Source organism: Felis catus, chromosome D2, assembly GCF_018350175.1.
Source record: "Felis catus isolate Fca126 chromosome D2, F.catus_Fca126_mat1.0, whole genome shotgun sequence".
In the NCBI taxonomy this organism is placed as follows: domain Eukaryota; kingdom Metazoa; phylum Chordata; class Mammalia; order Carnivora; family Felidae; genus Felis; species Felis catus.
Window position 1 is genome coordinate 14,912,641 of NC_058378.1, and position 22,654 is coordinate 14,935,294.

The 22,654-nt window shown below is 44.2% G+C and overlaps 1 long non-coding RNA gene across 2 annotated transcripts in view; it reads right to left on the bottom strand.

Annotated features, from left to right (window-relative positions):
• Window positions 1-14,240: 14,240 nt before the first annotated feature.
• LOC123380751 overlaps window positions 14,241-22,654 on the bottom strand; it is a 39,074-nt gene continuing 30,660 nt past the window's right edge. The window contains exons 3-4 of one of the 2 annotated variants that reach the window (XR_006586897.1): window positions 17,650-17,712; window positions 14,241-15,904 (exon numbers count right to left, since the gene is read on the bottom strand). This is a non-coding gene — a long non-coding RNA (uncharacterized LOC123380751). The remainder of the gene's footprint in view (window positions 15,905-17,649; window positions 17,713-22,654) is intronic. The other variant, XR_006586898.1, reaches the window with a different exon arrangement.

The following is a 22,654-nucleotide window of genomic DNA, read 5'->3' on the forward strand; positions in this document are numbered from 1 at the left end:
CAAGCTGGTGCAGCCACTCTGGAAAACAGTATGGAGGTGTCTCAAAAAAGTAAAAATAGAACTACCCTACGACCCAGCAATTGCACTACTAGGCATTTATCCAAGGGATACAAGTATGCTGCTTCGAAGGGACACATGCACCCCCATGTTTCTAGCAGCACTATCAACAATAGCCAAAGTATGGAAAGAGCCCAAATGTCCATCGATGGATGAATGGATAAAGAAGGTGTGGTATATATATACAATGGAGTATTACTCGGCAATCAAAAGAATGAAATCTTGCCATTTGCAACTATGTGGATGGAACTGGAGGGTATTATGCTAAGTGAAATTAGTCAGAGAAAGACAAAAATCATATGACTTCACTCATGAGGACTTTAAGAGACAAAACAGATGAACATAAGGGAAGGGAAACAAAAATAATATAAAAACAGGGAGGGGGACAAAACAAAGAGACTCATAAATATGGAGAACAAACTGAGGGTTGCTGGAGGTCTAACATAGCCCCAGGAAAGACCGTCATGAGCCTGGCCTCAGGGAACCAATCAAAAAGAGAGTTTTTGAGATGTTCAAGTTCAGAAGGGTGACAACACGCGTCTCCTTGTAACCTGCTTCTTTTCAACAGTGAGAATCTCCATGTTTTAGACATCCGACCTTTATACATGTGAGAAAGAAAATACAGAGATGAAAATATCTAAATCGATATATAGATGTATAATATATACATTTACCAAACTTACAAAAAAGAAAAACTCTTTGCTACAGTTTTCATACCATGCTAGATGAAGCCACTTTAGAGAAAATGGGGTTTTGCTGTTCCTGAATTGGTCACCATCTGACAGCCCCGTGGCATTGCATGGTGTTGTCACTGTAGATTTGCTTATCAATCCCCAGCTGACAGAGGCACTTACTGCTTACATCAGTTAGGAAAAGATGACATTTATGTTAACAGCCTGTCAGGAAAGGATTAAGAGAGATGTTGATTACCTGTTAGAGAAGTTACCGTCAGAAGTTTTTCTTTGTTTGTTTAAAAATTTTTAATGTTTATTTTTGAGAGAGAGCATGATATTTTCGAGAGAGAGCATGAGTGGACGAGGGGCAGAGAGAGAGAGAGACACAGAATCTGAAGCAGGCTCCAGGCTCTGAGCTGTCAGCACAGAGCCCAGTACAGGGCTTGAACTCACATACCGCGAGATCGTGACCTGAGCCGAAGTCGGACGCTTAACCAACCAAACCAATCAGGATCCCCTGTTTGTTTGTTTGTTTGTTTTAACTTTGTATCTAATTTACCATCTATTTTAGGTATTCTTTTCTCAACTGAGTATATAAATCCCCTTTTTCCTGTTGGCTCAGCCATAGGTCAATGGTGCCTATCAAATCTATTCGCTTGAATTTTGCCTTACCATATGGAAGGCAGGCTTAATTTCTGATCTAGATAAGAGCTGTGACAGTGGCAGAATGACCCTCCCTCCCCCCTTCCCGTGGAGGAACCGTTGCCAAGGACAGGAATGGGCATTTGTGACTGCAGTCACTTCTCCCTTCAACGGAGGGCTGCCTGTGGCTCAGAAGCCATGGAGCAGGTGGCAAGGGTACAGGGCCAAGAGGAAGGGGTTACCGGGCCATCGAGGGTGGGCACATAGAGAGCTTGCAGGCAGCTGACAGATATTTTGAAATATGACCTGAGAGCATTCTCCATTCCTGTGTACGTGCAAGCTCACATAACAATCTAGTATAAAGGAACAATCTACCCCTATGGCCACTGGCTAGCAAAAGCAAGATCCACCTGTGTCACTTTTGCAGCCCTGAGGCTGTCCCTGCACTGATACGACAGTGCAGCCTCCCTTGCGGGGGCGGGGGGGGGGGGGAGAGAGGACAAGATCCAAACAAGAACAAAGCAATTAATGGTCACCTTGTGACTCCCAGAAATGCTCCTGAAGCCCTCTTCAAAAACAACAGTTGCAAAAAGCTAGAGCTAGACTTTTCTGGGTGAAAAGGGGATTTGCAGATCCTAGTGAGGCCAGGCTTCTTAGAGTCTGGGTTTATACAATAAACTGTAGGTAATGAGGATGAGGACAAAATGCAAGTGAATTTCCCTGGCTCAAAGGAAGACATGGAAACTCCTCCTGGGCTGGAAAAGGATGCGGCGGAGACCCTCGAATGAATCTAAGTAGGTGTGTGAACAAACAGAAGGGGTTGGCAGGAAACAGATAAAGAACACTTGATGAGGGGCACCTGGGTGGCTCAGTCGGTTGAGCGCCCAACTCTTGATTTCAGCTCGGCTCGTGATCTCACGGTTTGTGAGTTCGAGCCCTACCTCGGGCTCTGTGCTGACCGTGTGAAGTCTGTCTGCTTGTGATTCTCTCTCCCTCTCTCTCTGCACCCCCTCTCAAAATAAATAAATAAACTTTAAAAAAAAGGGGACACTTGATGAGACTTGCCTCCTGTTTCCTGTTTGGATGTCTTGAAAGAGAAGCATCTCAGAAGGAGCCCCAATCTTATGACGGGTTGAGACAGTGTTATAGGAATGGCAGCAGGATAGTTGCAGAGAAAAAAGGCCTAAGACAGCACGTCCCCTAGACCCTGTGCCTGCCTTGAGGGAGATGCAGATATTTCTGCATATGCAGAGGGGATCACGGGACAGTAGAGGGGGCTAGGCACTAGAAGGAACGTGGGCTGGTAAGAAGACATTGCAGGATATGGCAGGGACACGGACCTCAGCAGCAGGTGCTGGCATCTGCCTGGGGCCAGGTGGGACCAGGGAGGTCCATAGCACAGGCAGTGGGACTAGAGACCTGCCTTACAAAGATCAAGCATGATACCCCAGCCAGTGGGGTCAACAGGATCCAGGCGACAGGACCAAGACTGGAACGCCCTGCATGCAGACACAACCTGGGAGACTGGAGGAAGGCAGAACAGAAATCGCAGAGAAACTGAACTTCAGTTTGATTAAGTTCAAAGCCTGAAAATCCTGAACTTTTAACCTAAAAGAAACAAAACCTCCCTGAACAGGCAGAATTAAGTGGAGACTTCAGTCCTCAGTCGACTTCATTTTCAGAAAACAAAGTTCTTCCCTCCATATGTGATAATCCACACAGTAATTCACTAGCAGAATCACAAGATACTGGAGACCTTGGTCCAAGGTCATTCTTATGAACATCAGATCTAACTGCTGACTGTGCACACAGACCCCCTAAAACATCTTCTGACTCTCAAGACAACAGCCAAGGGCAAACTCTCTTATTTAAAAGACTCACTTTGGATAAAAAAGCTTATTTCAGACTAGATATCTCTATTCACCTTTAAGTGTTTATTACTTATGGCAGCCGCGAGGCACACCATTAACCCCCAGAGCTCTCGTCCCTTGAAAATGCAGGTAATAAATTTTAAAATATTTTGCTCATACAATGGAGTGTGACGGTTTTTCTTCTGTGAGGTTTTTTGTTTTTGTTTTTGTTTTTTTTTTTTTGAGTTCTAGACCTTCTCTTAACCTCCAAGGAGAGGTATGGGCTCTCTAATGAGGGGCCAGAGTGTGAGGGGTGGAAAGGAAGCCAGGAGAGAGCTGGTGATGGGTTTGCCAGGATGAGAGTCCTGATGTTGCTTTCTTCTTCGTGCAAGAAGAGAAATAAGAAGAGTGCTTCCCTCTGCACCTGATGATTTAAGACTGGGCCAGTTTTATCTTGTGAGGAGAGGAGTAACTCAGCTCGGGGCCACCCTCACCGCATAGCCTTCCCTGGCCCCCTGGAGGCCAGCTGAGTGCCCTCTCTCTGTGTCACCCTGTTACGATGGCCCAGGATGATGCTCTGTTCATCTACTCTTCTAGCGGGGACAGTAATGTTTGGGTTAATACCTTTGGTGATAATCCCAGTGCCTTTTATACTGCACAAAACACAGTCAGAGCTTAATAACTGTGCACGATACAGAGGAAGGGAGGAAGAAAGGAATGAACCAGTGGAGCGAGGGAGAGAGGGAGGAAGCAAAGAAGGGAAAGAGGATGGAAGGAAGGAGAACAAAAGAGGACAATAATGACAGACAAAAGATTACAAGAGGAAATGGAAAAGTTATAGCGGGAGCCTTAGGGCATTTTGCCAGACTGATCCTGAGACTTCTTCTGGCCTGACAGGACTTGGAATTCTCTGGGGCAAGCCAGGACCTCTATTGCACTCCCCTTGCTAAAATTCTCTTTGGCTCCGCACTTTGCCAAAGTTGAATGGGATAGCATCCATTTTTTATTTTTTTTCAGTTGCCCCCCCTTGTGTGGCATTTTCCATAGTGGAGTTACCCTGGGTCCCACAGAGAGCAGAATCAATGTCTGCCCGATCTGTATGACCTTGTATGTGAAGGTGATCTTTTTTTAGGTGACGCAAGTACAAAGGGAGACTGAGCCATAGGCAATTTGGCCTGCTAAATATAGAGTGGCACTTTTAAAAATGCAATCTTGGCTGCTCCGAGTGTCTGAAAAGACCTGCCAGTCACTGCCAAGGGCAAAGGATCGGGTTTGCTGGGCTATATGAGGATCCAAGGACCTATACGGAATCAGAACACATCATTAATAACAAATCCATGGATAATGACCACAGCTGATTAGGGCAGTCCACCGTGTAACCGGTTTTATCACTGTTTCCCTGCAGCCCTGGAAGCAGGCTAGCATGGCTGACCTAGCTTTATAAAACAAAGTAAGCCTGGGAGCCCATGTCATGGTGATCCTGTGAGTATGAAAGCATCTCGAGGGAAGGGGGTGTTGCCGTAAGAAGAGAAACCGTCACACGAAATAAGAACACTGTTACAACATGATAGGTCACAGCCAAGAAAGAGCGGAACGGTTCTAATGGCACTCGATTGCCTGGAAGCCGGAAAGCGGATTCTTCACTGGGCTTAGCTATTCTGGGCCATCATCTATCACTCCGCATGGCCCTTTTAAGTAAAGGCAGAAACTGGAAGTTGACAAGAGAGTTACTTCTCTCCAATTTGCCACGTTTACCTCCTATGCCTCTGACCCCAAAAGCTGGGGAAAACTAGCGGCTGAGAAGAAGCCAAGGGGGCGAGCTTCCTCAGTTGGGCCAGTTGGGCATGAGGATAAAGGGAACAGCTTGCCTGGGAATGACATGGTGTCCAAGCATCTTCGCCAAGATAGACATAGCTTACTTATCATACAACTAAAAAACGTATGCTATGCTTGCCTCAGTGTACTAAATATTCTGTGAATCAGATAGAATTGGCTAGAAAAGGCAAGGGTTCCCCGTGGCCTCATCTTTGGCATCTGGAAGCCTCAGTTCAACCCCATGTCCATCACTCATTGTCAGCGTCACACTGGGCAGGTTACTGAACTTCTATGCAATAGAAGAGGCAATAATAATCCTCATTCCTAGAGTTGTTCTGAAGACTAAGTGAATTAATAACATGTAAAGGGTTCAGAAATTTCCCGCACATAGTAGATGGTTCATAAACAGCTGTTATTATAGTACAGGGAGCAGAGGAGAGTTTAAGCAGAGACAGAGGCACATTTAGACAGAGACAGGCACACAGGGAAATGGCATTTGCAGCAGTCTCCTGTGACCAGAGGCCAGGGCCACTGTCCAGAAGTGCCCTAGACTCCCTCAGGCAGGCACTATCAGATTCTGAGGGGCACCCGTGTCCTGCGTGTGCTTGGCAAATCCTTCCTCTTCTTTGCGTGAACAGAACAGACTATCTCGTGTACTGAACCATAACTTGCCATCAGCTGGTTCCTTCCTCCTGGAGAACGTCAAGGTGCCGTGTGGGCAAGCTAGAGCATGACGGTGTGTAGGAGTCTAAAGATTGCCCAGAAGGGATGGGAGCAGGTACCTGCCAGGTTTCTGACTATGGGGCAAGCATCAAAAATTTTGAGCAGTTTTCATAAGCATGTCCCAAGTGCTTCCCTTGTATCATCAGGATCCTGATGATAGCGGATCAGAGGGGCCCTGGTAAGGTGGGAGGTGGGAGGTGGGAGGTAGGAGGTGAGTCTGGCCCTACAGTTGAGCCCCTAGCTGAAGCCCTGTGCACTGCTGGCCAGATGGAGTTGAAAGGATTCATGTCCCATTTGGTGGGGGGGAGGGGGCTGGTTGTTTCCATCCTTCCCAATGTGCCTTCTAGAAAGAAAATCAGATCAAAGGAGGGAGTTAATGATCCCTCCAGACAGAGAGGCTCTTTTCACTCTGGGGAAAAGGCATCTGGAAAGGTAGGATAAGGAGCCTGAATAGAATTACAAATACAGGAACCTTGAGGACATCCATTCATTCACTGAACAAATACTTCTTTAGTGCTGACCTTTCAAAAAGATCTGGGATAGGTCCTCCTGTGGTTTGGATGTTCTTTGACAAGATACTGAACATCTAAAAACAGTCACCTATAAAGGCACGGGAGGGGACCTCTCCATCCTCCATTATAGTATCTCTGGGGAAGGCTCCTTGGAATTGGTTCTTTAGCACATGGAATTTCCATTTTATAAGCTTAGTTGCTTAGAAGTACGTCTACACCAAGCACCGTAGGCATCCCAGCTAGATAGAAGGATCCACTGATACTAGACTCAAAGTAACCCTGTCAATAAGGCAATTTCTCCTGCCATATCTCTGAAGTTTACTGAGCTCCCCCTTGAGGGAGGATCAGAGAAAAGAAGGGAGGGGTCCTCAACACTGTTTAAGAACTGAGTTGTCACCTACTCCTCCCTTGACACAAAGTCTCGACTCTCTAGGAAACTCAATGATTAAGGGAAGGTGACAGATATGCTAAGGAGCCAGCTTTGCTGCTACTGGGAGCAGTGGTCATCATGGCAAGATACTTTCTTTAAAAATTATTTTTTTAACATTTATTTATTTATTTATTTATTTTTATTTTTTTTTAAATATTTTTTTTTCAACGTTTATTTATTTTTGGGACAGAGAGAGACAGAGCATGAACGGGGGAGGGGCAGAGAGAGAGGGAGACACAGAATCAGAAACAGGCTCCAGGCTCTGAGCCATCAGCCCAGAGCCTGACGCGGGGCTCGAACTCACGGACCGCGAGATCGTGACCTGGCTGAAGCTGGACGCTTAACCAACTGCGCCACCCAGGCGCCCCAACATTTATTTATTTTTGAGAGAGAGAGAGAGAGAGAGAGAGAGAGACAGAGCACGAGCAGGGGAGGGGCAGAGAGAGAAGGAGACACAGAATCTGAAGCAGGCTCCAGGCTCTGAGCTGTTAGAGCCCAATGTGGGGCTCGAACTCATGAACCATGAGATCATGACCTGAGCTGAAGTCGGACACTTAACCGACTGAGCTATCCAGGCACCCCAAGATACTTTATTTTAAAAATCAAATTGTGTTTGTCTTCCCTATACCTGCCCCCTCCCCCACCTCCCCCAATCAAGTAAGCAGCCAGGCTTTGGAATTTTTTGCCTCAGAGCCTCAGTCACCTTGGATAGGAAGACAGCCTGAAGTCAACACTGCCTCCTCTGGTGTTGCTGGGTGTGCCTGAGGAGAGCTGACTGAAATGCTTTTAAGAAGCAAAATAACAAGGAATAGACAGGGAGAGCAGCCAGTCCCTTGATGAGTGAAGATCTTCGCAGGTCTTCTGGTAATAGCTCTAAATGGGGAAAAAGCATCTGGGGAGAAGGGATGGTCCCCAGGAGAAATTAGATCCAGTTATAGGTCTCACAATTTTACCAGAGACCCTGCCTCTTGGAGCCTAGCTGGGAAGTGGCAAAGCCTTCGGATAAGAAAGGATCATGTAGAGCAGATCAAGGATGAGGCAGGGCCCACAGCCTCCGCAATGCGGGCCTGGGGGAAGACCAGACAAATGACGGGGCCAGGTAACCCTGCAAAATACCAGAGTGAGTGTGGGTGCAGCTCCAATCATCACTGAGATTGGATTCCCCTCCTGGGATTGGGGTTGGGGCAGCCACGTGGGACGTGGCAGTCTTGGAAGTCAAAGGTACTCGATGTTAAGAAGATGAAGTTTTCTGCACACCTGATATACGCACGAAATAGCCACACGATCGATTTCATGATTCCTTGCTGGGACCTGCATCAGAGTGGCCTGTCCTGCCTGCTGCCCATGGCTCCTGTCACTGGAGACACTTCCTGTTTCATTCACTAAGTGAATGTGTTTAACATGTTTTCTCTTTCCCCACCTTTCGAAAATTGTATTTATTTATTTTATTGGTGGTGGGGGAAAGCAGAGAGAGAGAGAGAGAGAGAGAGAGAGAGAGAGAGAGAGAGAGAGGGAGGGAGAGAGAGAGAGAGACAGGGAGAATCTTAAGCAAGTGCCATGCTCAGCATGCAGCCCGGGGCTAGATCGGGGCTAGATCCCATGACCGTGGGATGGTGATCTGAACCAAAACCAAGAGTCAGACGCTCAACTGACTGAGGCACCCAGGCACCCTCCCACCAAAAAAATTTTAATTTTAAATTTCGCTCAAATAAATACACATAACATAAAAGGTACCACCTTACACATTTACAAAACTGAAACACCGTCTCCATTAAGCAGTAACTCCATTCTCCCATCCCCTCCCGCTCTTGGCAACCATTCGTCTCGTTCTGTCTCTATAAATTTGCTTATCCTAGGTACCTCATATACGTGCAATCTAACGGTACTTATCCTCTCGTGTCTGGCTTATTTCACTTAGCATAATTAGTCTTTGCGGTTCATCCGTGTTGTAGGATGTGTCAGAATTTTCTTCTCCTTAAAGGCTGAAATATATTCCTTTGCGTGTATATGCTGCGATTTGTTTATCCATTCATCGCTGATGGACATTTGAGCCGTTTCCATCTTTTGGTTATTGTGAATAATACTAAGAACCTGAGTGTTCAGATACCTTTTTGAGACCTTGCTTTCAGTTCTTTTGTGTATATATCCAGAAATTGCCGGATCATATGGTAATTCTATGTTGAATTTTTTGAGGGACCGCCATACCGTTTTCTGAAGCAGCTGCACCATTTCACAATCCTGCCAACAGTGCACAAGTGTTTCATTTTCTCCACATCCTCAGCAACACTTGCTTTCAGTTTTTTTGATAACAGGCATTGTAATGGGTGTGAGGGGGTGTCTCATTGCATTTCCCTAATGATTAGTGATGTCGAGCATTTTTTCATGTGTTTTTTTGGCCATCTGTGTATCTTTGGAGAAAGGTCTGTTCAAATCCTTTGCCCATTTTTTAATGGGGTTGTTTGTTTTTGTTGTTGTTCCTGAGTAATACAACTTATTTTGATAGCTGTCTTGTCCTGAGATTCTTCTTTTTCTAAAGTTTTTTGTTTGTTTTGCTTTATTTAATGTTTTATTTGTTTTTGAGAGAGAGAGCGCATGAACAGGGAAGGGGGGAGAGAGAGGGAGAGAGAGGATCAGAAGCAGGCTCTGCGATATCAGTGCGCAGCCTGACGTGGGGCTCAAACTCACGAACTGCGAGATCATGACCTGAGCCAAAGTTGAATGCTTAACTGACTGAGCCACCCAGGCACCTGTCCTGAGATTCTTCTTATCAAAGATGGCACTATAACTGTTATTCAACATAGTATCGGGAGTCCTAGCCTCAGCAGTCAGACAACACAAAGGAATAAAAGGCATCCAAATTGGCAAGGAGGAAGTAAAACATTCACTCTTCACAGACATATGGTATACTCTATATGGAAAACCAAAAAATTCCACCAAAAACCTGCTAGAACTGGTACATGAATTCAGCAAAGTTGCAGGATATAAAATCAATGCACAGAAATTGGTGGTATTTCCATACACCAATAATGAAGCAATAGAAAGAGAAATCAGGGAATCTATCCCGTTTACAATTGTACTAAAAAACCATAAAATATCTAGGAATAAACTTAACCAAAGAAGTGAAAAATCTATCCACGGAAAACTATAGAAAGCTTATGAAAGAAATTGAAGAAGACACATTAAAAAAAATGGAAAAACATTCCATGCTCATGGATTAGAAGAATATTGTTAAAATGTCAAAACTACCCAAAGCAATCTACATATTCAATGCAATCCCTATTAAAACAACACCAGCATTCTTCACAGAGCTAGAACAAACAATCCTAAACTTTGTATGGAACCAGAAAAGACCCTGAACAGCCAAAGGAATCCTGAAAAAGAAAACCAAAGCTGGACATATCACAATCCTGGACTTCAAAATGTATTACAAAGATGTAATCATCAAGACAGCATGGTACCGGCACAAAAACAGACACTCAGATTAACAGAACAGAATAGAGAACCCAGAAATGGACCCACAAACATATGGCCAACTAATCTTTGACAAAGCAGGAAAGAATATCCAATGGAATAAAGACAGTCTCTTCAGCAAATGGTGCTGGGAAAACCGGACAGCAACATGCAGAAGAATGAACCTGGACCACTTTCTTACACCATGAACAAAAATAAACTCAAAATGGATGAAAGACCTAAATGTAAGACAGGAAGCCATCAAAATCCTCAAGGAGAAAGCAGGCAAAAACCTCTTTGGCCTTGGCCTCAGCAACTTCTTACTCAACACGTTTCCAGAGGCAAGGGAAACAAAAGCAAAAATGAACTATTGGGACCTCATCAAGATAAAAAGCTTTTTCACAGCAAAGGAAACAATCAGCAAAACTAAAAGGCAACTGACAGAATGGGAGAAGATATTTGCAAATGACATATCAGATAAAGGGTTAGTATCAGAAATCTATAAAGAACTTACCAAACTCAACACCCAAAAACCAAATAACCCAATGAAGAATAGGCAAAAGACATGAATAGACACTTTTCCAGGGAAGACATCCAGATGGCTAACAGACACATGAAAAAATGCTCAACATCACCCATCATCAGGGAAATACAAATCAAAATCATAATGAGATACCACCTCATACTAGTCAGAATAGCTAAAATTAACAACTCAGGCAACAACAGATGTTGGCGAGGATGCGGAGAAAGAGTATCTCTTTTGCACTGCTGGTGGGAATGCAAACTGGTGCAGCCATGCTGGAAAACAGTATGGAGGTTCCTCAAAAAGTTAAAAATAGAACCACCCTATGAACCAGCAATTACGCTACTCGGTATTTATCAAAAGAATACAAAAAAGCTGATTCGAAGGGGTGTATGCGCCCTAATGTTTATAGTAGCACTATTGACAATAGCCAAAGTATGGAAAGAGCCCAAATGTCCATCGATGGATGAATGCATAAAGAAGATGTGATGTGTGTGTGTGTGTGTGTGTGTGTATGTATGTGTGTGTGTGTATATATATATATATATATATATATATATATATATATATATAAAACGGAGTATTACTCGGCAATCAAAAAGAATGAAATCTTGCCATTTGCAATGCCATGGATGGAACTAGAGATATTATGCCAAGCAAAATTAGTCAGAGAAAGACAAATATCATAGGACTTCACTCATATGTGGAATTTAAGATACAAAACAGATGAACATAAGGGAAGGGAAGCAAAAATAAAAAATAAAAACAGGGAGGGGGGACAAAACGTAAGAGACTCTTAAATATAACCCTCAACTGAGGGTCAACTGAGGGTCAACTCTCAACTGAGGGTTGCTGGAGGGGTCAGGGCTAAAGGGAGAGGCTAACTGGGTAAGGGGCATTAAGGAGGGCACTTGTTGGGATGAGCACTGGGTGTTATAAGTAGGGGATGAATCACTGGAATCCACTCCTGAAATCATTATTGCACTATATGCTAACTAACCTGGATGAAAGAAAAAAGAAAAAAAAAAGATGGGACTATTCTCAAAATCCTCCCTCCCTCTCATGCTTCCTTTCCTCCTCCTGTAATAAGCTCCAACACCTTTGCCCTCATGTGTCTTAAGGTGACTGATTTGCTCTGGCAGTTTCTTTATGCATCGTGTAAATAACCCCTTCAGGGACCCAGTCACCAGCTCTTTAGATCCGTCCGACATGCCCACATCCTCAGAGGGACACACGATTTATGATTAAAATGATAACCCTACCGCAACTACTTTTTTCCCAGAAAACAATCAAACCAACACAAACTTTAAGGAGTGAATTTCTCCCACTGCAAATAGTGTCAACGTGGAGGTACTGGGGTGCACCTCCAGTGTCCCCCAGTACAAGGTGCTTACAGGCTGACCTGGGCTGGGTCCGCCATCATCACCCTGGGTTCTCCATCAGAGGGCATGCAAGGGCCACTCTGGGAAAGAACAACGGCATTAGCAAACCACTGGCTAGAACACAGCCTTCCCTTCTCCTGCAAGCCAGACAGAAATGAACAAATAAAGCACCTGCTAGTTACCAAGCCGGGAAGAAGAGAGTTCAATAATGCCCCTTACCCAGCTCAGCTTTAAGATGAAAAAGCGCCTGGTGCTGAGAAATTTCTATTCCTTTAACCAAGTTCCCTATAATTCTTCTGTGTCGAAGACATACCACTCAAATATTGTGATTTAAGAGTCATCCCCAGCTCCCCATCTGTCTGAAATATTTATTCAACATACCTCTCCTGTTGCCTGATGATTCCCTCATTAGTGTCATCTCCATGAAGTTAAAAAACCTCGTCACTTCAGAAGTATATCCGGTAGGTCTTATCTATTACCTCTGGACAGCTTTCCCTACCTCCTGAAGCTGGTTTTTGTCTCACCTCTCTGCTCTCCTAATTCCCCATGCATACCTCTGACCCCGCACACTGTATGTGTGTGCCTCCCCCCTCCCCCATGCCAGACCTTGTGTTCCTCCAGGGCACTGACTGGGTTTTATTCATCTTTGATTCAGAGTTCCTGTTTCATAGTGGTGCGCAAAAAAGAACGAGTGGATGGATGGACCAAATCAATACTCACTTCCTACAGAGCCCATCTTTTTCCTTGCGACGGATGTTACTGTCCCCTTGGGGGGTGGGGGGGCTTCTCTCTGGCAACACTTCACCTTAACTGCTATGCATCTTCACTCTGGCCCTATTCCTGCCCAATTAGCACGTGCCCAGTTAAAATAAGATGAGATAGATGGTTCCAGAATACATGCCAGAGTGGGATCAGCTTTTTAGCTGCGAGCAGAGAGAGGAAGGCATGTGGAGGAGAAATGTTCTCTTCGGCAGATAGCAAAGTCACTACTGGCAGGCGTAAGTGGAGAGGTGTCAATCTACCAAACGCATGTGATAAGCACACTCTTTTTTTTTCAGATGATTCTAAAGAGCTCTTACCCAAGCACAGGATATGAGGAATACAGTGCATTGTGTTAAACATAGTTGTGGATGAAACCTTTGAACAGCTAATAATAGCAGAAGTAGTAGTTATCAACCTTCTACTGAATGCGAACACACATGGATAATCGGAGGTTTAAGAGATTAGTCAGGAACAGGAGTGGGGTTGTGAAGGGTCCATTCTTAGAATCGCTCAAGGGTACCTGCAGAGATATTAAGCACATAAAAAACATTCTAATACCTGAGCAGATTCAGGGAGCTTTTTCTCCCATCTCTACTATCGTTTCACAACCCACATACGCTGAGGCCACTCCTGAACAGTGTTCCTGCTCTACTGTCCATGTGGCAACTTACTCTAAAGTTCTTTAGAATCAGGGGTGCCTGGGTGGCTCAGCCAGTTAAGCGTCCAACTCTTGGTTTCAGCTCAGGTCATGATCTCACGGTTCGTGGGTTCAAACCCCACGTCAGGCTCTGCGCTGATAGCGTGGAGCCTGCTTGTGAATCCCTCTCCCTCTGTCCCTCCCATGTTCGATCTCTATCTCTCTCTCAAAATAAATAAACAAACAAACAAATATTTTTTAAAAATTCCTTAGAATCAACATGGGGTATGTGTGCAAAGTAGCTTTCACCCAGACCTGAAGATTTAACTTAGCTAGCATGCAAAGCACCCTAACCATGATTAATATTCATTCATTCATTCATTCATTCATTCAAATATCAAATGTGGATTGAGTGCATAAAATCATTTAGACATCACTCTAGGAACTGGGGATAGAACAAAGCACAAAACAAGTTAAAATCCTCGCCTTGAGGGGCTCCTGGGTGGCTCAGTCAGTTAAGCGTCAACTTTGGCTCAGGTCATGATTTCATGGCTCAGGTTTGTGAGTTGGAGCCCCGCATCGGGCTCTGTGCTGACAGCTCTGAGCCTGGAGCTCGCTTCGGATTCTGGGTCTCCCCCTCTCTCTCTGCCCCTCCCCCGCTCATGCTCTGTTTCTCTCCCAAACATAAATAAACATTAAAAAAATTTTTTTTAAACCCTTGCCTTGAGAAAGGCCACGATGTGGTCACAACTGATGGTGACTCTAGGTCTTTACTTAGGCGCTTCCAATATGGTTGTGGAAATCGTATTCGAGAGATTCGATCATTTGAAGAACAGATTTCAGGACTAGTTTCTCTACTGATAAATAGGTGGTGCTGAGAACATTCGGTGGTCTAAAAAGTTCCTCCAGGTCCTGTCTATACATGAAGAACAAGTCTAAACAAGAGGCAGGCGCCCCAGCCCCCCGCGTTCAGAACAGGGCTTGAAGCCTGAATTCCTGTTGGCCAGCACTCCCCACTTCATGAAGGACGTTCTTCCTCTGAGGATAAGGCTGGCCCATCCTGCCTTCAGAAGATTATCGCCTCCCCCCTCAGAGAGAATCATTTATGCAAGATGCCTACAGAGAGCCGGAACACGGAGTAGGGCTTCGCCGGACTTGCAAAAAAGGTTGCCAGATGTTTCTGTGACTGCTGGCTAACAAACGTCGGTACCTTTGGCATACTTTGGTTAAATATTTGCTGTCATTGTAACCTGCCGCCTGGAAACAACGTCACTGAGGAAGGCATGTTTAAACACTACCTTTCTCCCGTTGCTGGAGGATTCTCATATTTACCAGTGGGACCTGCCAAGCCTTGACTGGCCCAGTGTACTGGAGCCATTCCCGAAGCCACGATGCTTTCTTCCTCTGCAGACCTTCGGTCCTCCACATGGTTCTGCCTGTGACCTCAAGCCCTGATCTCTGGTGGGCATCGAGGGGTCAGCTAGATTGGCTGACTGTCATCCGTGTGGGGCTGAGCCCATCCGACTAGATTTCAGACACTGAGATGCTACTGCATCCAAGCTAGAAGTGACTGAACAGCTAGCTGGGTGTTTCTTTTCTTTCTTTCTTTTTCTATTTCTTCTTTTAATCGCTCTCGAAATATAAAACCCGGGAAACCGCCTGCTTCCTTAGGTCACCCCAAAACTTTGTCCAGTGCTGTATAGGGAAAATGCACCTGTCCTCCGGTGTCTCCTGTACTCCCACATGACCACCACTGTCATAGCACTTCTGTCCCCCACACCAAGCCATCTGTGACACCAGAGGGCCGTCCCATGCTTTGACCCGACTCAGAGACTATGTACCTAGGGCTAGTGCCAGATCCCACAGGGAAAGGCTCGGTCCCAGGAGACTGCCCCCCCCAGCCCCCCAACTTCATCAGACTCCGATTGCAAGTCTAGGTTATCACCTGTGCTTCTGACCAATTGGCTATAAATCTGAGGCTCTCCGGTTCGATTAATTTGCTAAAGCAGCTCACATAGCTCGGGAAAAATGTTCACTTAGTGTTTTCACCAGTTGATTGCAAAAGGATGTGATAAAGTCTGGAGATGAAGGTCCAGACGGAAGAGATACAGAGGGCAAGGTACGTGGGAAGGGGTGCAAGGCCTCCGTGTTCCCTACAAGCACACCATTCTCCCCAGACCCCCACATGTTCACTCACCTGGAGTCTCTCCAAACTCGGTACTCTTGGGATTTTGCTGGAGGCTTCCTCTGGTAGGCATAACAGGTCATCGACTCCATTTCTAGCCCATCTCCCTCCTCTGGAGGATGAAGGGGGTGAGGGCTGAAAATTCCAAGCTTCTCATCATGGCTTGTTTTTTCTGGTGACCGGCCTCTCCAGTCGCCTCATTAAAACAAAGACACCACTGTCACCCAGGAAATCCTGAGGGATTCAAGAACTTTGCAGGAGCCTGGGTCAAAGACGAAAGATTGGAACAAAAGATGCTTTTAGTGCTCTTATCATTTAGGAAATAACAACAGTTTTAAGAGCTCCATGCCAGGAACTGGAGGCAGAAACCGATATGTATATTTTCTATTATTTTACAAGTGCCATGCACTCACTTTATGGGAAATGGGTCTCTTTAACCCAACAATTTCCCACAAAACTGCTTAATTTCCTATTAGTAGCATTTATAGTGTGGGTTTTTTTTTTTTTGCATAGAATATCTTAGTAAGTGTTATAATAAATCATCATTAATGATGACAACTAATAATCAGTGAATGTCTCACGTAGTCACTTGGTGGGGGTGAGAGGGCACACCAGTGGATCCCCCGATCGCAGTAGGGATACACAGTTTCCTCAGAGACGGGAGCCTAATTGGTGGTAACACGCACATCCCGATATAATCATGGAGGCACGGGGTGTGGTTCTGGAGATGGGAATCTTAATGACCCAGTGCTAAACAGGCTCACGAGACACAGTTATAAAATGGTGTGAATCCACAACATTTAAATTCTCGCATTTCATAACATAGTCTACACAACGTAAATGCCATTGAAGCTTTGTTGGCTGATGTTTCTATCTTCTCTGCATTCTTTACAATTGTTTTAGTATGAATCTCATTCAACCTAGAGCGTGACCCATATCCATCTAGGTCCTCAAAGTGAGCACGGTGCGGGGGCGAGGGGGGGGCACTGAAAGTGGGGGAAGGGCGGTCAGTAGAACCAGCGCTTGCTCTCAAGTGATGCCAAGAATTCTATCTCAAATCTTCCTAGATATGGCGGGCCTGTGTTAACAAGAAAGAATGGATGGGTCAGAAGGAGCTGGTCTGCAAAAGGGAGCACAGGCAAGGGAGAGTCTCAGAGTTGGCAGTGTTCGTCCAGTTACTGTCTATAGGGAGATTCACCTTCCTGCAGATATCCCCGCTGTGAAGATGGACATACCAGGAAGCCAGAGCTTGGTGACACTGAATATTCATATCATGTAACTGACATCCTTTGCTTTCATTCTTTTCTCTCCAGGTCATCTGCTTCATTCAGCTGCTATTGACATTGAAACCAAATTTGATATTCTTCAGGATGCTAGGGCTCTCTTCCAGCTGGAAATAAAGGACACTAAAGCCCTGGGAGAGCGTGGAGCCACAAAACGGAACGAGCCAAATCTTCAGGCACGGCACAGAAAGCCACCGAGTCCACACACATTGGACTGTCACATCAGGAAAAATTAAATTCTGCTGTTGCAAACCTCCGGCATTTGGGATTTCTTTGTTTGTAGAGAAACTTGAATTGTCTGAGCTGATACAGGAACCTAGCCAATGCCTTGTCTTCATGAGCTTAACAACTTTTTACTGTTTTCCCATATCTGATAATTGGGGTGGGAAGGTTGGGGGACCAGGAGAGAATAAAGGATGCTATTATTTCAAATGACACCCTTGCAGGAGAGCTCAAACATTATGTGTGTGAATGTGGATCTCCTGGGCACATTGTAGCTCCTCTCCTTAGCATGCTGTGTGATCAACCAGCATACAGAAAATATAAGGCTCTCTCAAAATTGGCCTATTACAGTTGAAAGCACATTGACATGCAAGCTAAAAAATATTTATGTCAAACAATTTCAGCCTATGCGATATCCTTCACAAATCAAGGGTAATTTCTAAGATAGCATAGTTATAGGATTTATAGATTGTATTTTGCTGGTAGCACATGAATTACTTACTAAGCAGGTGAGAGAATTTCTATGCAACACAGTCCACTGCATGAAGATAACAGAGAGTAACTTCTGCAGAGGAATTCAGAAATAGGACATAATTAACTATGGCATAACCAATGCAATAAAATAAAAATGAATGCAATCGAGCATAATTTCAATACTGGAAGAAAAGGCAATTGATAGTCAAAATGGTTAATAATGCTCCTTAAAGAAAAGCTCCTTAAAAATAAGCATCCAAGGGGGGCGCCTGGGTGGCTCAGTCGGTTGGGCGTCCGGCCTTGGCTCAGGTCACGATCTCACGGTTTGTGGGTTTAAGCCCCACGTCGGGCTCTGTGCTGACAGCTCAGAGCCTGGAGTCTGCTTCAGATTCTGTATCTCCCTCTCTCTCTGCCCCTCCCCCGCTTGTGCTCTGTCTTTCTCTCTCTCTCTCCAAAATAAATAAACATTAAAAAAAATTAAAAAAAAAAAAAAGCATCCAAGTGCTCAAGCAACAATGTTGTTGCAAAGAACGTATTATTGCTGGGGACAAATACGGAAAATGAAGAACACAAAAGTAGAATGACTGACAATCAGCTTGTTTTCCTTTTCTTCCTTAACTGTGTTAGAGGAATAGGGATCTGGTATGACCGAGTCTATTTTAAGAAGTGGAGAGGATTGTAGCCAAGGTCAAGGGTTCCAGAGGCAAACAGCCTTGGTTTCCATTACTTACTAATTGGATATCCATGAATAGCTTCATTCTCTCCTTGCTAACCTTCATTTTCCTCATCCATAAAATGGGAACCACCAGAGTATCTATCTCACAGGTCTGTTGCAAACATTGAGTAAGATAACATTGAAAAAGGAAATCCACGGCAAATTAGCAAAGCACAAGCGCTCATGTACCTCAGCTTGTGTAAACTCAGGAAGAAATCAGTGCAAATACTAATTCTAGAGACTTGTAGTCCCCTGGGATCCACTGCAATGAGTCAACACTAGAATAATCTGACTGCTGGCGGTAAAGGTCGTGGTGCTTAGGACTTCTGAACATTTCAAAGCACTTTTCCGATGTCATCTTGTTCTTCGGTTTCACTGTGTTCACTGCCTCTGTTACGAATGAGAAAACTAAGGCAGCGGAAAGTTACATAACTCCACAGACCACAGGTCTTGTTAATAACAGGGGATTAGAAACCAGCTCTGATGGTTCCCATTATACTTAGTAACACCAACAGGAAGTGTAATTTCGTGTGGTTTGTCACCCAGAGATTGTGTCGTTGCAGAAATTTAGTAAAGCACCCATATTAAATGCTCCAGGAATAAGGCAAAGCTTACATACGCATGATTTGGGGGGCCTATGCTTTGGAGGGAATGTGGGCATAGAGCCTTAGTGTCAAGAGTTTTTAATTGGGATTTCATTACATAGGCAGGATTGATGAACTCAATGGTCCTGTGATTGAACTCAATCTCCTGGAGGACTTTCAACCCTCTAATGAACTGCTCGATCTTTCTGGTGACCAGACTGCATCCGGACCCTATCTGGGGCCCATCTCCAGTCAGATCACGAGCATAACAAGGATATTCCTATGACTCAGAAGATCCTAGGGTTTTTGAAGCTGTGTCAGGAACCGGGGACAAAGACCAGACACATTCTTCGTTAGAGCACACTGAATTTCCTTGACCGACTGATGATCGCTCCTCCACAAACTTCCCTCTCCAAGGTCAACACTCCAAGTACCCTGAAGAAAATTAATTACTGATTATGTCAAAGGAGTAATTGACCGTGAAAAGCCTTTTTATTTTTTTAATTTTTTTAATGTTTATTTTTGAGAGAGAGAGAGAGACAGTGTGAGTGAGGGAGTGGCAGAGAGGGAGAGAGACTCAGATTCTGAAGCAGGCTCCAGGCTCTGAGCTGTCAGCACAGAGCCCGATGCGGGCCTCGAACTCATAAACCATGAGATTGTGACCTGAGCTGAAGTCAGACACTTAACTGAGCCACCAAGGGGCCCCCCACTGATAAGCCTTTTTAAAATATCTTTTGGCGTTGGTCACTTATACAGTCTGTACTGACTTCACAGGGCCAGTGTCATTTCAGAGACCCATCTGAGTCCTTGAGAAGAGCTCTCGGTAAGAATTCTCTCTCCTCAGGCTGGAGAGGTGGTCTTCTTGGGCACAGCTTTCCATGGGCAGTCCTGCCAGGTAGTCCCAAAGCACAAATATACCATGGTAGATGGGTTTCATTTCCTTCATCACTCTCATGTGTGTTTTCCGAATTTTCAATAATGGACATAGATGATTTTATAAATAGGAAATAACCCAATTAAAAAAAAGAGTAGCAGCCCATTTAGGGAATAGCCATCCAAGCTATAATACTTTGCAGCAATTATGAATGGAAAGAAATCCAGAATATAGTTTTAGGTAAAAACATCAAACCTGCATAATTATAACTATTAACTGTATAATCATCAGTATTAACTTTAAAATATACATGTATAGGGGCGCTTGGGTGACTCAGTCAGTTGGGTGTCCGACTTTGGCTCAGTTCATGATCTCACGGTTTGTAGGTTCAAGCCCCACATCAGGCTCTGTGCTGACAGCTCAGAGCCTGGAGCCTGCTTCACATTCTGCGTCTCCCTGTCTCTCTGCCCCTGCCCTGCTCACATTCTGTGTGTGTCTCTCTCTCAAAAATAAATACAAAAAAAATTAAGCATACATGAATCTTTACACACATATATAAATCTACATCAGTATCTATAGTTATCAATCAATATATACACACAGATGAAATCTATCCTTACATACATACCCACAAATATATTTCTAACCTTTACATATGTATACATATGGATATAAAAAATACATATATTAAGGTTAGCAATGGTACTCTTGGTAGGTAATGTTGAGAGATGGGGCGCAGAGAAGGACTTGGGCTTTTCATAGTATACCTTCCTATAGGTTTAATTTTTAAAATATACGCAAATATGACTTTTCAGAAAGTTTTCCATTGATCAATGGTGGATGGTAGGCAGAATTACGAAGAAGACAAAATTGAACTTGCTTAGTTTGAGGACCTTAAAGGGGCTTAAAGTATAATCATATTTTACAGTAAAAAGTAGGAGAGAAAGAAAAAGGAAGAAAAGGAAGCACAGGGAGAAGGGAGAGGAAGGGAGGGAGGGATTGGGGAAGGGGCGCAGGCTTTCCTTGAGTGAGTGTGTAAAGCGCAGGGTGTATAACTGACATTGACCCTTTGGAGAGACACAGCAAAGCCAATCTGCCTCCCTTAACATAATGCAGGTCTCAGTAAGACTTTTTTTTTTGCAAAAAGTATTCTTGTAGTCAGGGGATTAGCACCACGAATTGTGTAGTCAGGGAGACCAAGAAGTTATTAATCATTTTAGAACACTTTTTTCCTCCTTTTCTTTCTTCTAAAATCTTTAAATCCATTAGCATAGTAACATGGATTTAATCATAACACAATAGACAAATCTGGGAAAGAAAGGTGGTTTAATATTGCCTTCCGGGCAGAGAATTTTGTTTTATTACAAGCTAGTGATTTAAGGTTGGTTTTAAAGTTAGAAGATTATCGTTATAGAGCGTTAGAACAAATAAATGTTGCCATTTAGAAGACTGACCCCTGTACCTCTTATCAATAAAGAGAAAACCTCTAAAGATCCCCCAAAGCAATTCTCTCCCTCCAAGAAAATTGGAGGACAATTTCATTTAATAGTAACAATCCAGAGAAGATATCAGACTATTTCTTTAAAATCTATATCAGATGAAATTTTTAACCATATTTTTAATCTGAGTTTGACATTTTTGGTGGCAGAAAGATTCACATTTGTTAAAACTGTCTAAAATATCTATTTTTTTCCAAAGAGCTGAACAAAAGATACTTGAAAGAAGACAAAATGAATATATACAAAGAAAATATTTATAAGCCTCATTCATCCACAAATCTAAGGTAATGTGGTAGGCAAGTTACATATCGAGGAAATAACACAGTTTGTTCCATTTTTTAACCTACACAATAAGGTGATGGACAGAATAAAGGCAGTAAGTGATGAACTGCTAAAGCAAAGCTATCAGCTGGAGACCCAAGGATCCTGAGCCCCCATGAAGAATAAGAGAGTATACTTTGGGCTCTGATACAAAGTTCCTAGTTGACTCTGTTCCACGCCTTCCCCGTGGGCTATTTCATCCCTAAGAAAAGCTCCTTCTTGTTCCTACTGGGCCCCGAGTAAGGTAGTCACTGCTGAGGCTGCAGAGATGAAAATACCGTGCGATCTTCAAGGAGCTCAAGGGTGAGGTGAGGAAGACAGTTAACTAAACAATTTCAATATGGAGTTGCTCTGGTCAGTGTTCAGCAGTAGAGGAGAGAATCCACTATTGCTCCCCGAAGTGGGAAGGGATTTATTTTGGGGGCATTCACAGTTGACAAATCACTGGCAGAGGAGTAGACTCTTGTGGAGCTTCTATGAAGAATGTCCCCTGACATAACAGGAAGCTGTGGAAACAGGGAGCTATTGGAAGAATTGAGAACTCCCAAAACACACTCTGCCTGCACCAACAAAATGCATGTTCTGCACCCCCCACAACAGATGTCCCCAAGTCAGGACTCACTGCTCTCCATGATGGCTTCGTGGAACATTTGAAGTCTGAAACAGGACATAATGAGAGACAGAAAGCATGCCCTATTAAGTCTTGGGGAAATGGTAGACATTCAGGCATATGTGTCTCGATTTTCTTCTTTTAAAATCATTTTTTTTGGTAATGTTTATTTATTTTTGAGAGAGAGGGAGAGACAGAGCGTGAGCAGGGAAGGGTCAGAGAGAGAGGGAGACACAGAATCCGAAACAGGCTCCAGGCTCTGGGCTGTCCACACAGAGCCCCACAAGGGCTCGAACTCACAAACCGCGAGATCATGACCTGAGCCAAAGTCAGATGCTCAGCCGCCTGAGCCACCCAGGTGCCCCTCGATTTTCTCCTTTCCAGGCTTTGGTCAGCAGTGTGTGTGTGTGTGTGTGTGTGTGTGTGTGTG